Source organism: Spea bombifrons, chromosome 1, assembly GCF_027358695.1.
Source record: "Spea bombifrons isolate aSpeBom1 chromosome 1, aSpeBom1.2.pri, whole genome shotgun sequence".
Classification (NCBI taxonomy): Eukaryota; Metazoa; Chordata; class Amphibia; order Anura; family Pelobatidae; genus Spea; species Spea bombifrons.
The window spans coordinates 19,828,566-19,840,890 of NC_071087.1; positions in this window are offsets into that span (position 1 = coordinate 19,828,566).

Here is a 12,325-nt window from a genome sequence, read left to right on the forward strand (position 1 = left end):
TGTGTATGATATGTCCATTGAGCCAGCCAGCCCAAACTCTGGAAAGATAGGTTTCTCCTGCACTTATGTAAAATTGATTTAGTTTTACATAAGTAAGGTGTTACAGTAAAATAGTGATTATAATTTGTGTTAAATGTGCAATGTAATCACAAATTTTAACAAAATGTCTATTCATACATCTAAAGCTTTCTTATACAAGTGTGTAATGCACGCTACGATTGGAGCCAGGGATGCAAGGGTTAAACCCTGACCGCCTTTGCCGCCTCCACCGTCTATCACTCTTCCAGCTCGACTGCCGACTAGCCCGCTGCTTTGTCAAAGTAGTATAGTTCTTTGTAAAGTTTTGTATCCCACGAAAAACCAGCCGAGATGGGGTTAAAGTGGAAACACCTCACCTTAATCCAGCAGAGATCAAAGGAAAGCAATAACATGGAAAGGGTTAAAATACCGCCATTTAAAATACCCTTCATAAGTATATGGTTTTATGGGATAAATTGAATTAGCTGACTTCAAAGATGGCCCATTTAGGACATGGGGGCAGTAGGACCAGATGTTAAAATTCCTAGTTCAAAAATGCACACTTCCCAAATGCCAGAAGAGATCCCTGCCGGCGACCAATAGAGTTGCTCACATGGACCTTTAACTTCTGGAACCTCCCCAGGACAACCCTATTGGTCGCTCGTGTGGACCTTTAACTCCTGGAGAGACCATTGGTTTCCCCAGGCCTAGTTGGTGTCAGGAGTTACCGCGTTAACCCTGTATTAATCCCTTCTAAAATTAAAATGAAGAAGAAAAAAAATGAACACGAAGAATGTACACGAATATTCGCCCGAACCGAACACAGTAACGGGCGAATATTGGTGGAATAAGAATATTTTTTCCCCCACCACGACGAACACGAAGAGTTGGCCGGCATCCAAGTCTAATTATCAGTGCTGTATACTTATGATGTTATCACACACATGGAACATACATTTCAATTTTTTTACAGAACACAAAGACTTAAATGTTTTATATTTTTTATTCTACCTTAAATGATTATTTAAACAGTTTTATATGCTGCAGCACTTTTATCACAAAGGGACTATTAGGTCACTTTTTGTTAGCGGCTATTAGCTGAACCACGTCCATGTTTAATTCTCACAGGCGCTGATGACATCCGATGAGTTTTGTCTCTGGAAAGCTCAAGGAGGGCACGTGGTTTTCGCAGAACTAGGGCAACATTTGGTAATCTGAAATAAATGATTAGTGGTTAGTAAATCGAAGGTGTTAAAGTTTGTGTATCCGCACTGTGCTTTCATACCATCATATTAGTATTCCAAGTAGAATGAAAGGTGTCTCCAAGTACCAGGGGTGGAAGGGGAAATAATATCCGGCTACAATGCCATAAAATAATGTCATAAATAATCAGTATAAATTTGAAATAGGGTAAAACATTTACAGCACAGATGATGTCATTTGCAATGATTATGCAGAGATACATATTTGTTCAGGAGTCAGTAAAATAATGTCCGATTATTAGAATTGTAAAGGGTATTATGTTACATGTAAAGACCAGCACTTACCCTGATGCAGTCTTGTTCTCTGTCGCTGATGGAATCGTAGCGTCTGATACAGTCTTCGGCTATTTCACACATTGAATCGTCATAGGGTATGATACAGGCTTGGGCCATTTCACTGATGGAATAGTTGTAGCGTATGATGCGGTCTTTGGCTCTTTCAATGATGTAATCTTTGAAGCGCCTGCTACAGTCTTGGGCTCCTTCACCGATGGAATCATTATAGCGTCTGATATAGTCTTTGGCTTTTTCAATGATGGAATCGTTGTGGCGTTTGATACAGTCTCTGGCTCTTTCAATGATGCAATTGTTGTAGTCTGTGATACAGTCTTGGGCCCTTTCATTGATGGACTTGTAGCCTGTGATACCGTCTTGGGCTCTCTCATTGATGGACTTGTAGCCTGAGATACCGTCTTGGGCTATTTCATCAATGGACTTGTTGTAGCCTGTGATACCGTCTTGGGCTATTTCATCAATGGACTTGTTGTAGCCTGTGATACCGTCTTGGGCTCTTTCATTGATGGACTTGTAGCCTGTGACACAGTATTGGGCTTTTTCACTGGTGGACTTGTAGCCTGAGATACCGTCTTGGGCTATTTCATCAATGGACTTGTTGTAGCCTGTGATACCGTCTTGGGCTATTTCATCAATGGACTTGTTGTAGCCTGTGATACCGCCTTGGGCTCCTTCATTGATGGACTTGTTGTAGCCTGTGATAGCGTCTTGGGCTTTTTCACCGATGGAATCGTTTTGCACTGGGACCTTAGGCCGTTGAGATGGTAATTTTGGCTCAAAGGGCAAGTAGCGTTGGCATCTGCAAATAATAGATGAAGATATGGTTTTGTGAAAGGGCAAGATAATTGCGTATGTATGTGATGATTGTAACTGTGTCCTAGGCTATTGTCTTCATGTGAAAAGAACACTACTACGAAAACCAGGGTATTACCCCAATTATAATAGTGATAATATGGCACACGCAAGAACACTAAAAAAGCAGGGAAATTTAAATAACTATAAAGTTTAGTCTGTTATGCTTCGTACTAAATTTACCTTTTGTTCTCCTCGTACAGGGGTGCACTCCTTATGGGGGCAGAAGGCACCAGCGGACGTTCCGCACCACGTTGGACATGAGGTGGGATCAATGGGCTGTAGTTATGGAAACAAATGAACATCAAAGCCATAAAAAATCAGGTAAAGCACTATTTTATGATCTTCATTTTAACATTGTGTCTGTTAAATAGTTAACTATATTTGATCAAAGTATTTACCTAGGAAATCGGGCACGAAGTTTATCCCAAGGGATCGGTGTAACCAGCCTTCTTTTTATCTCCCCTTTTGGTTTTTTGCTGTTAAAGATGCAGTCGTAGAGTCTCCCGGGTCTTTTTGGGTCTCGATTGCAGGTCAGCACACTAAATGAGAAAGAAAAAAAATGATTACTGGAAAGATGAAACCTGTTTCTGCTATGAAATCTATATATGATCTATATAATCCGAACGTTTGGGGGCAATTTGACTTCAGAGGGAGAGAGAGACTGTTACATAGCATACAAGATTTAAAGGTCTCTTAGAGCAGAGGACACAGCGGGCATCCTGTTGGATAACAATTACTGATGTTTTTGAAGATTAAAAGCTGTACATTTTATACGGCATGAAGGGGATCCTGTGATGATTGTTGGTGAACGCTATTAGTGACTTAAAAGCATCTCATATTTCTCTGTGCTGCACAGAAAGTGAGCTATGGACCGTTACAGTGTAGGAGTACATCGCTGTGGATCTGATGGCGCTATATAAAACAATAAATAATAACTATAGTAATAGGAGTTAAGGTTCCCTTTTCCAAATATATCACCCCAACATCCTCCTCTCTTACCTGGCTAAAGGAGGTTGACCGGATGTTTCCTTTAGATTGTATTTTTGGTGGCGTTTAGCATATCTCCTTATAATAACATGAGGCTGATGTGGAATAAATCGCCTCATTATCCAATAAACTAACAGAAAAAAAATAAGCAAAGCATCCTCCATTTTCACATATGAGTAAACAACTCTCTATCCTCTCGCAAAATCTGAAACTCAGGTGTCTGTGTTTGAGCAGACAGACCTCTGACATCACCGAGAATTCCGGAGAGCAGTAACATTGTGACGTAATACGTGCAGGAGAAGCTAACTGCCGTATCTTTGAATATCAAGAAAAAAAAAGTAAACAACTAATATGTATTCATGTACATAGAGACGGCGGTTACAGGGAATCTGCCTGTAACAACTCCTCTTCTGCCTGCGCTGGATTCCCATCACTGACCGCTGAGCCGCGGGTGCATTCAGAGGGGGACAGCGCCGGACACAGGGTGGACACGGGTTCTGATTGGGTTCTCATTGGGTTCTGATCGGGTTCTGATTGGACAATACAAGTTGTGTTACATTTGGGTCAACAAGTAACCCAGCATAACATTCATTTATATCCGTTTAATCATAAATGCAAATAAATTGGCATCAATCATCATTTTATTTTCATAAATTAGTATTTATAAGAAATATCATTACGTTTACATCGATGAGACAAACAATCTGAAGAAGTGGTCTTCAGGTCTGACATGTTGGCGTTTGTGGCCGGTCTGCAATAAATGGATCGGATTAAAGTGTTTTGACTTACATTACATTAATCTATTGAAGTGGGGCAACCAATTGGAGTAACGCCTACACTCCTCATATTACTCCTTTGGAATCAACACAGGTAGCCCAGTTTAACTTCCGTTCCATGTGGCCGTCTGATGCTGGACCCTGGGACACGCTCACTAATGCTCTGATATGGATAACATGCTATTATGTTAGGATACGAAATGCCCCAACTTCTACATGTAACATTCAGTTATGTAATTAGCTGTCATAAAGTTGCCGTCACATACAGGGCCGGCCGAAGACTTAACGCCGCCTGGGGCGAAGTTTAAAACGCCGCCCCCCCCGCCGACGCCGGGTACTTACCTTTAAACAGTCCTGCGGCGAGTCTCCCTGCTCTGCCACGGTGCCGGCTTGTAATGCTGAGCGCCGGAAATTGACGTCACTTCCGGCGCTCTGCATTACAAGCCGGCACCGGGACCGAACAGGGAGACTCGCCGCAGAGGAGAGAGAGAGAGGGGCGCCGAGCGGGTAAGCGAAAACCACTCGGTGCCCCTCTCTCTCTCTCCTCCGCTTCAAAAAAAAAAAAAAAAAAAAAAAGCGCTTGGGGCGGCAAAGTGCCGCCCCTTCTAAAGTGCCGCCTGGGGCAATTGCCCCAGTCTGCCCCATTATAGGGCCGGCCCTGGTCACATACAAAGTCTTGTGAAAAGCCCCAACTCTAGCCACGCTCTATCCTAAAAGTGTCTCGTTTAAGGCGTTTGATCTTTGGGCAGGGCTGACAATGTATTTGTAAAAAAAACTCAAAGCTTTTAGGGGTATAATAACTTATATATTTTAATGATGATACTGTATCATTTGTGAGCGGTACCGAGTACCAATAGCCAGCTATAATTACAATGTGTTTTATTTAGTAGGACACAACGAGGGCTTCGGATGTCTGAGAGACGGGCCATGCAGGAGGCCAGCTCTGCAGCTGCCGTTTACTCGTGATGAGTAAGAGACATGTTTTGCTTCCCAAGTCTGAGAGAATATTCCATCAGCAATACCTCTCTGCTTTCTCGTCTCATCCCCTCATCCCTCATACTGCTGCTCGAGGGAATTGAGAAGTTCATGAAAAATGAATACCGTATTATAATTCACTGTAGATTCTAGATGAATACATTTTTGTTTCTGTAGCTCGAAGTGCTGCTCCACCAATTCAGTTGAATAGAACAAAAGTAAATATAACATTGGAAGCTACACTCCTTTTACTACTGATTGCTCAAAACGTGCCAGCAATAACTATCTAAAATTAACCAATATACCCCCAATTTTTCTTTTTGCTTGTTTTTTTTTTTTTTAACACTAGCCTTGAAATGTCTATGTAGCCTAGACAACATGGCCGATGTGGCCATCCTAATAATACTTCCCTTTTGAATTACCCTTCAGGGCCGGCCCTACAATGGAGCCGACTGGGGCAATTGCCCCAGGCGGCACTTTAGAAGGGGCGGCACTTTGCCGCCCCAAGCGGGGTTTTTTTTGTTTTTTTTGAAGCGGAGGAGAGAGAGAGGGGCACCGAGTGGTTTTCGCTTACCTGCTCGGCGCCTCTCTCTCTCTCCTCTGCGGCGAGTCTCCCTGTTCGGTCTCGGTGCCGGCTTGTAATGCAGAGCGCCGGAAGTGACGTTAATTTCCGGCGCTCAGCATTACAAGCCGGCACCGTGGCAGAGCAGGGAGACTCGCCGCAGGACTGTTTAAAGGTAAGTACCGGGGGGGGGGGGTTGGGGGTTGTAGATAATGGCGTCGGCGAAGTTTAAAATGCCCCCCCCCCGGCGTCGGCGAGGGGGCGGCGGCATTTTAAGCTTCGCCCCAGGCGGCGTTTAGTCTTCGGCCGGCCCTGTTACCCTTCATAAGTATATGGTTTTATGGGATAAATTGAATTAGCTGACTTCAAAGATGGCCCATTTGGGACATGGGGGAAGTAGGACCAGATGTTAAAATTCCTAGTTCAAAAATGCCAGAAGAGGTCCCTGCCGGCGACCAATAGAGTCGCTCGCATGGACCTTTAACTCCTGGAACCTCCCCAGGACAACCCTATTGGTCGCTCGTGTGGACCTTTAACTCCTGGAGCGGAGAGACCATTGTTTTCCCCAGGCCGTTTCGGTGTCAGGAGTTACCGCGTTAACCCTGTATTAATCCCTTCTAAAATTAAAATTAAGAAAAAAAAATGAACACGAAGAATGTACACGAATATTCGCCCGAACCGAACACAGGAACGGGCGAATATTGGTGGAATACGAAGATTTTTTTCCCCCACCACGACGAACTTGAAGAGTTGGCCGGCATCCAAGTCTGATTATCAGTGCTGTATACCGTATTTATCGGCGTAAAACACGCACTGGTGTATAACACGCACCCCCATTTTAACAAGGAAATTTGAGTAAGAAAAAATAAATTTAAACTTGGAAGCTATGAACTTAATGTTGGAATAATGTTTATAACATTATAACATTTATTATAATGTAATTAAAGAAATAAAGAATAAAGAAAAAGCACAAAAAAAAACTTCATGAGAATCACTGCTATCTGGGAAACCACACACACGGAGACACACACACACTGAGACACACACACACTAAGACACACACACACACACTAAGACACACACACACACGAAGACACACACACTCAGACACACATGCAGCCAGACACACACTTAGACACACACACACACAAACACACTCAGAGACACACACACACACGAAGACACACACACATTAAATTTATATATTACTCCCTACCGTTTGGGAGATCTGGTATGGGTCCTCTTTATCTTCTAGCATTTTACTTTTTGTGCTGATGCCGGGGCCGGAGTGACGTCATCACCCGGCTCCCGGCATCAGAGAGGGCGCGCGAGAGAGCTGTGCAGGGGAAGATTGTGCAGCTCTAGGATTTATCGGCGTATAACACGCAGGTAGGGTTTCAACTTCATATTTTAGTTAAAAAAAAGTGCGTGTTATACGCCGATAAATACGGTAGTTATTGCTGGCACGTTTTGAGCAATCAGTAGTAAAAGGAGTGTAGCTTCCAATGTTATATTTACTTTTGTTCTATTCAACTGAATTGGTGGAGCAGCACTTCGAGCTACAGAAACAAAAATGTATTCATCTAGAATCTACAGTGAATTATAATACGGTATTCATTTTTCATGAACTTCTCAATTCCCTCGAGCAGCAGTATGAGGGATGAGGGAATGAGACGAGAAAGCAGAGAGGTATTGCTGATGGAATATTCTCTCAGACTTGCGAAGCAAAACATGTCTCTTACTCATCACGAGTAAACGGCAGCTGCAGAGCTGGCCTCCTGCATGGCCCGTCTCTCAGACATCCGAAGCCCTCATTGTGTCCTGCTAAATAAAACACATTGTAATTATAGCTGGCTATTGGTACTCGGTACCGCTCACAAATGATACAGTATCATCATTAAAATATATAAGTTATTATACCCCTAAAAGCTTTGAGTTTTTTTACAAATACATTGTCAGCCCTGCCCAAAGATCAAACGCCTTAAACAAGACACTTTTAGGATAGAGCGTGGCTAGAGTTGGGGCTTTTCACAAGACTTTGTATGTGACGGCAACTTTATGACAGCTAATAACATAACTGAATGTTACATATAGAAGTATCCTAACATAATAGCATGTTATCCATATCAGAGCATTAGTGAGCGTGTCCCAGGGTCCAGCATCAGACGGCCACATGGAACGGAAGTTAAACTGGGCTACCTGTGTTGATTCCAAAGGAGTAATATGAGGAGTGTAGGCGTTACTCCAATTGGTTGCCCCTCTTCAATAGATTAATGTAATGTAAGTCAAAACACTTTAATCCGATCCATTTATTGCAGACCGACCACAAACGCCAACATGTCAGACCTGAAGACCACTTCTTCAGATTGTTTGTCTCATCGATGTAAACGTAATGATATTTCTTCTAAATACTAATTTATGAATATTAAAATGATGATTGATGCCAATTTATTTGCATTTATGATTAAACTGATATAAATGAATGTTATGCTGGGTTACTTGTTGACCCAAATGTAACACAACTTGTATTGTCCAATCAGAACCCGATCAGAACCCAATCAGAACCCAATCAGAACCCGTGTCCACCCTGTGTCCGGCGCTGTCCCCCTCTGAATGCACCCGCGGCTCAGCGGTCAGTGATGGGAATCCAACGCAGGCAGAAGAGGAGTTGTTACAGGCAGATTCCCTGTAACCGCCGTCTCTATGTACATGAATACATATTAGTTGTTTACTTTTTTTTTCTTGATATTCAAAGATACGGCAGTTAGCTTCTCCTGCACGTATTACGTCACAATGTTACTGCTCTCCGGAATTCTCGGTGATGTCAGAGGTCTGTCTGCTCAAACACAGACACCTGAGTTTCAGATTTTGCGAGAGGATAGAGAGTTGTTTACTCATATGTGAAAATGGAGGATGCTTTGCTTATTTTTTTTCTGTTAGTTTATTGGATAATGAGGCGATTTATTCCACATCAGCCTCATGTTATTATAAGGAGATATGCTAAACGCCACAAAAAATACAATCTAAAGGAAACATCCGGTCAACCTCCTTTAGCCAGGTAAGAGAGGAGGATGTTGGGGTGATATATTTGGAAAAGAGAACCTTAACTCCTATTACTATAATTATTATTTATTGTTTTATATAGTGCCATCAGATCCACAGCGATGTACTCCTACACTGTAACGGTCCATAGCTCACTTTCTGTGCAGCACATAGAAAGATGAGATGCTTTTAAGTCACTAATAGCGTTCACCAACAATCATCACAGGATCCCCTTCATGCCGTATAAAATGTACAGCTTTTAAGCTTCAAAAACATCCGTAATTGTTATCCAACAGGATGCCCGCTGTGTCCTCTGCTCTAAGAGACCTTTAAATCTTGTATGCTATGTAACAGTCTCTCTCTCCCTCTGAAGTCAAATTGCCCCCAAACGTTCGGATTATATAGATCATATATAGATTTCATAGCAGAAACAGGTTTCATCTTTCCAGTAATCATTTTTTTTCTTTCTCATTTAGTGTGCTGACCTGCAATCGAGACCCAAAAGGACCCGGGAGACTCTACGACTGCATCTTTAACAGCAAAAAACCAAAAGGGGAGATAAAAAGAAGGCTGGTTACACCGATCCCTTGGGATAAACTTCGTGCCCGATTTCCTTGGTAAATACTTTGATCAAATATAGTTAACTATTTAACAGACACAATGTTAAAATGAAGATCATAAAATAGTGCTTTACCTGATTTTTTATGGCTTTGATGTTCATTTGTTTCCATAACTACAGCCCATTGATCCCACCTCATGTCCAACGTGGTGCGGAACGTCCGCTGGTGCCTTCTGCCCCCATAAGGAGTGCACCCCTGTACGAGGAGAACAAAAGGTAAATTTAGTACGAAGCATAACAGACTAAACTTTATAGTTATTTAAATTTCCCTGCTTTTTTAGTGTTCTTGCGTGTGCCATATTATCACTATTATAATTGGGGTAATACCCTGGTTTTCGTAGTAGTGTTCTTTTCACATGAAGACAATAGCCTAGGACACAGTTACAATCATCACATACATACGCAATTATCTTGCCCTTTCACAAAACCATATCTTCATCTATTATTTGCAGATGCCAACGCTACTTGCCCTTTGAGCCAAAATTACCATCTCAACGGCCTAAGGTCCCAGTGCAAAACGATTCCATCGGTGAAAAAGCCCAAGACGCTATCACAGGCTACAACAAGTCCATCAATGAAGGAGCCCAAGGCGGTATCACAGGCTACAACAAGTCCATTGATGAAATAGCCCAAGACGGTATCACAGGCTACAACAAGTCCATTGATGAAATAGCCCAAGACGGTATCTCAGGCTACAAGTCCACCAGTGAAAAAGCCCAATACTGTGTCACAGGCTACAAGTCCATCAATGAAAGAGCCCAAGACGGTATCACAGGCTACAACAAGTCCATTGATGAAATAGCCCAAGACGGTATCACAGGCTACAACAAGTCCATTGATGAAATAGCCCAAGACGGTATCTCAGGCTACAAGTCCATCAATGAGAGAGCCCAAGACGGTATCACAGGCTACAAGTCCATCAATGAAAGGGCCCAAGACTGTATCACAGACTACAACAATTGCATCATTGAAAGAGCCAGAGACTGTATCAAACGCCACAACGATTCCATCATTGAAAAAGCCAAAGACTATATCAGACGCTATAATGATTCCATCGGTGAAGGAGCCCAAGACTGTAGCAGGCGCTTCAAAGATTACATCATTGAAAGAGCCAAAGACCGCATCATACGCTACAACTATTCCATCAGTGAAATGGCCCAAGCCTGTATCATACCCTATGACGATTCAATGTGTGAAATAGCTGAAGACTGTATCAGACGCTACGATTCCATCAGCGACAGAGAACAAGACTGCATCAGGGTAAGTGCTGGTCTTTACATGTAACATAATACCCTTTACAATTCTAATAATCGGACATTATTTTACTGACTCCTGAACAAATATGTATCTCTGCATAATCATTGCAAATGACATCATCTGTGCTGTAAATGTTTTACCCTATTTCAAATTTATACTGATTATTTATGACATTATTTTATGGCATTGTAGCCGGATATTATTTCCCCTTCCACCCCTGGTACTTGGAGACACCTTTCATTCTACTTGGAATACTAATATGATGGTATGAAAGCACAGTGCGGATACACAAACGTTAACACCTTCGATTTACTAACCACTAATCATTTATTTCAGATTACCAAATGTTGCCCTAGTTCTGCGAAAACCACGTGCCCTCCTTGAGCTTTCCAGAGACAAAACTCATCGGATGTCATCAGCGCCTGTGAGAATTAAACACGGACGTGGTTCAGCTAATAGTCGCTAACAAAAAGTGACCTAATAGTCCCTTTGTGATAAAAGTGCTGCAGCATATAAAACTGTTTAAATAATCATTTAAGGTAGAATAAAAAATATAAAACATTTAAGTCTTAGTGTTCTGTAAAAAAATTGAAATGTATGTTCCTTGTGTGATAACATCATAAGTACCGTATTTATCGGCGTATAACACGCACTTTTTTTAACTAAAATATGAAGTTGAAACCCTACCTGCGTGTTATACGCCGATAAATCCTAGAGCTGCACAATCTTCCCCTGCACAGCTCTCTCGCGCGCCCTCTCTGATGCCGGGAGCCGGGTGATGACGTCACTGCGGCCCCGGCATCAGCACAAAAAGTAAAATGCTAGAAGATAAAGAGGACCCATACCAGATCTCCCAAACAGTAGGGAGTAATATATAAATTTAATGTGTGTGTGTGTCTGAGTGTGTGTGTGTCTGAGTGTGTTTGTTTTGTCTCTGAGTGTGTGTGTGTCTCTGAGTGTGTTTGTGTGTGTGTGTCTAAGTGTGTGTCTGGCTGCATGTGTGTCTGAGTGTGTGTGTGTCTGTCTCAGTGTGTGTGTCTGAGTGTGTCTTACTGTGTGTGTGTCTGAGTTTGTGTGGTTTCCCAGATAGCAGTGATTCTCATGAAGTTTTTTTTTGTGCTTTTTCTTTATTCTTTATTTCTTTTATTACATTATAATAAATGTTATAATGTTATAAACATTATTCCAACATTAAGTTCATAGCTTCCAAGTTTAAATTTATTTTTTCTTACTCAAATTTCCTTGTTAAAATGGGGGTGCGTGTTATACACCAGTGCGTGTTATACGCCGATAAATACGGTATCTAAAATTAACCAATATACCCCCAATTTTTCTTTTTGCTTGTTTTTTTTTTTTAACACTAGCTGTGAAATGGCTATGTAGCCTAGACAACATGGCCGACGTGGCCATCCTAATGTCCACAGAAAACCATGGGAAATGATCAGATAGATTCCTATGCATGTTCTGTACACAGGGGTGGATTTACAGCACAGGCACCCCCTACTAAGAGGTATAGGCAAGTGCCTAGTGGGCCCAATGAATAGAGCTGGCCAAACTAGCACAGCAGGAACTAGGCCTGGGACAGAGTCGGAGGTCTTATCCCTGCTTATATCATATTCACTTCTGGAAGAGGAAGCAGGAGCTTTGGCTTGTGGCAGCCGGCCCTCTTACCCCATTC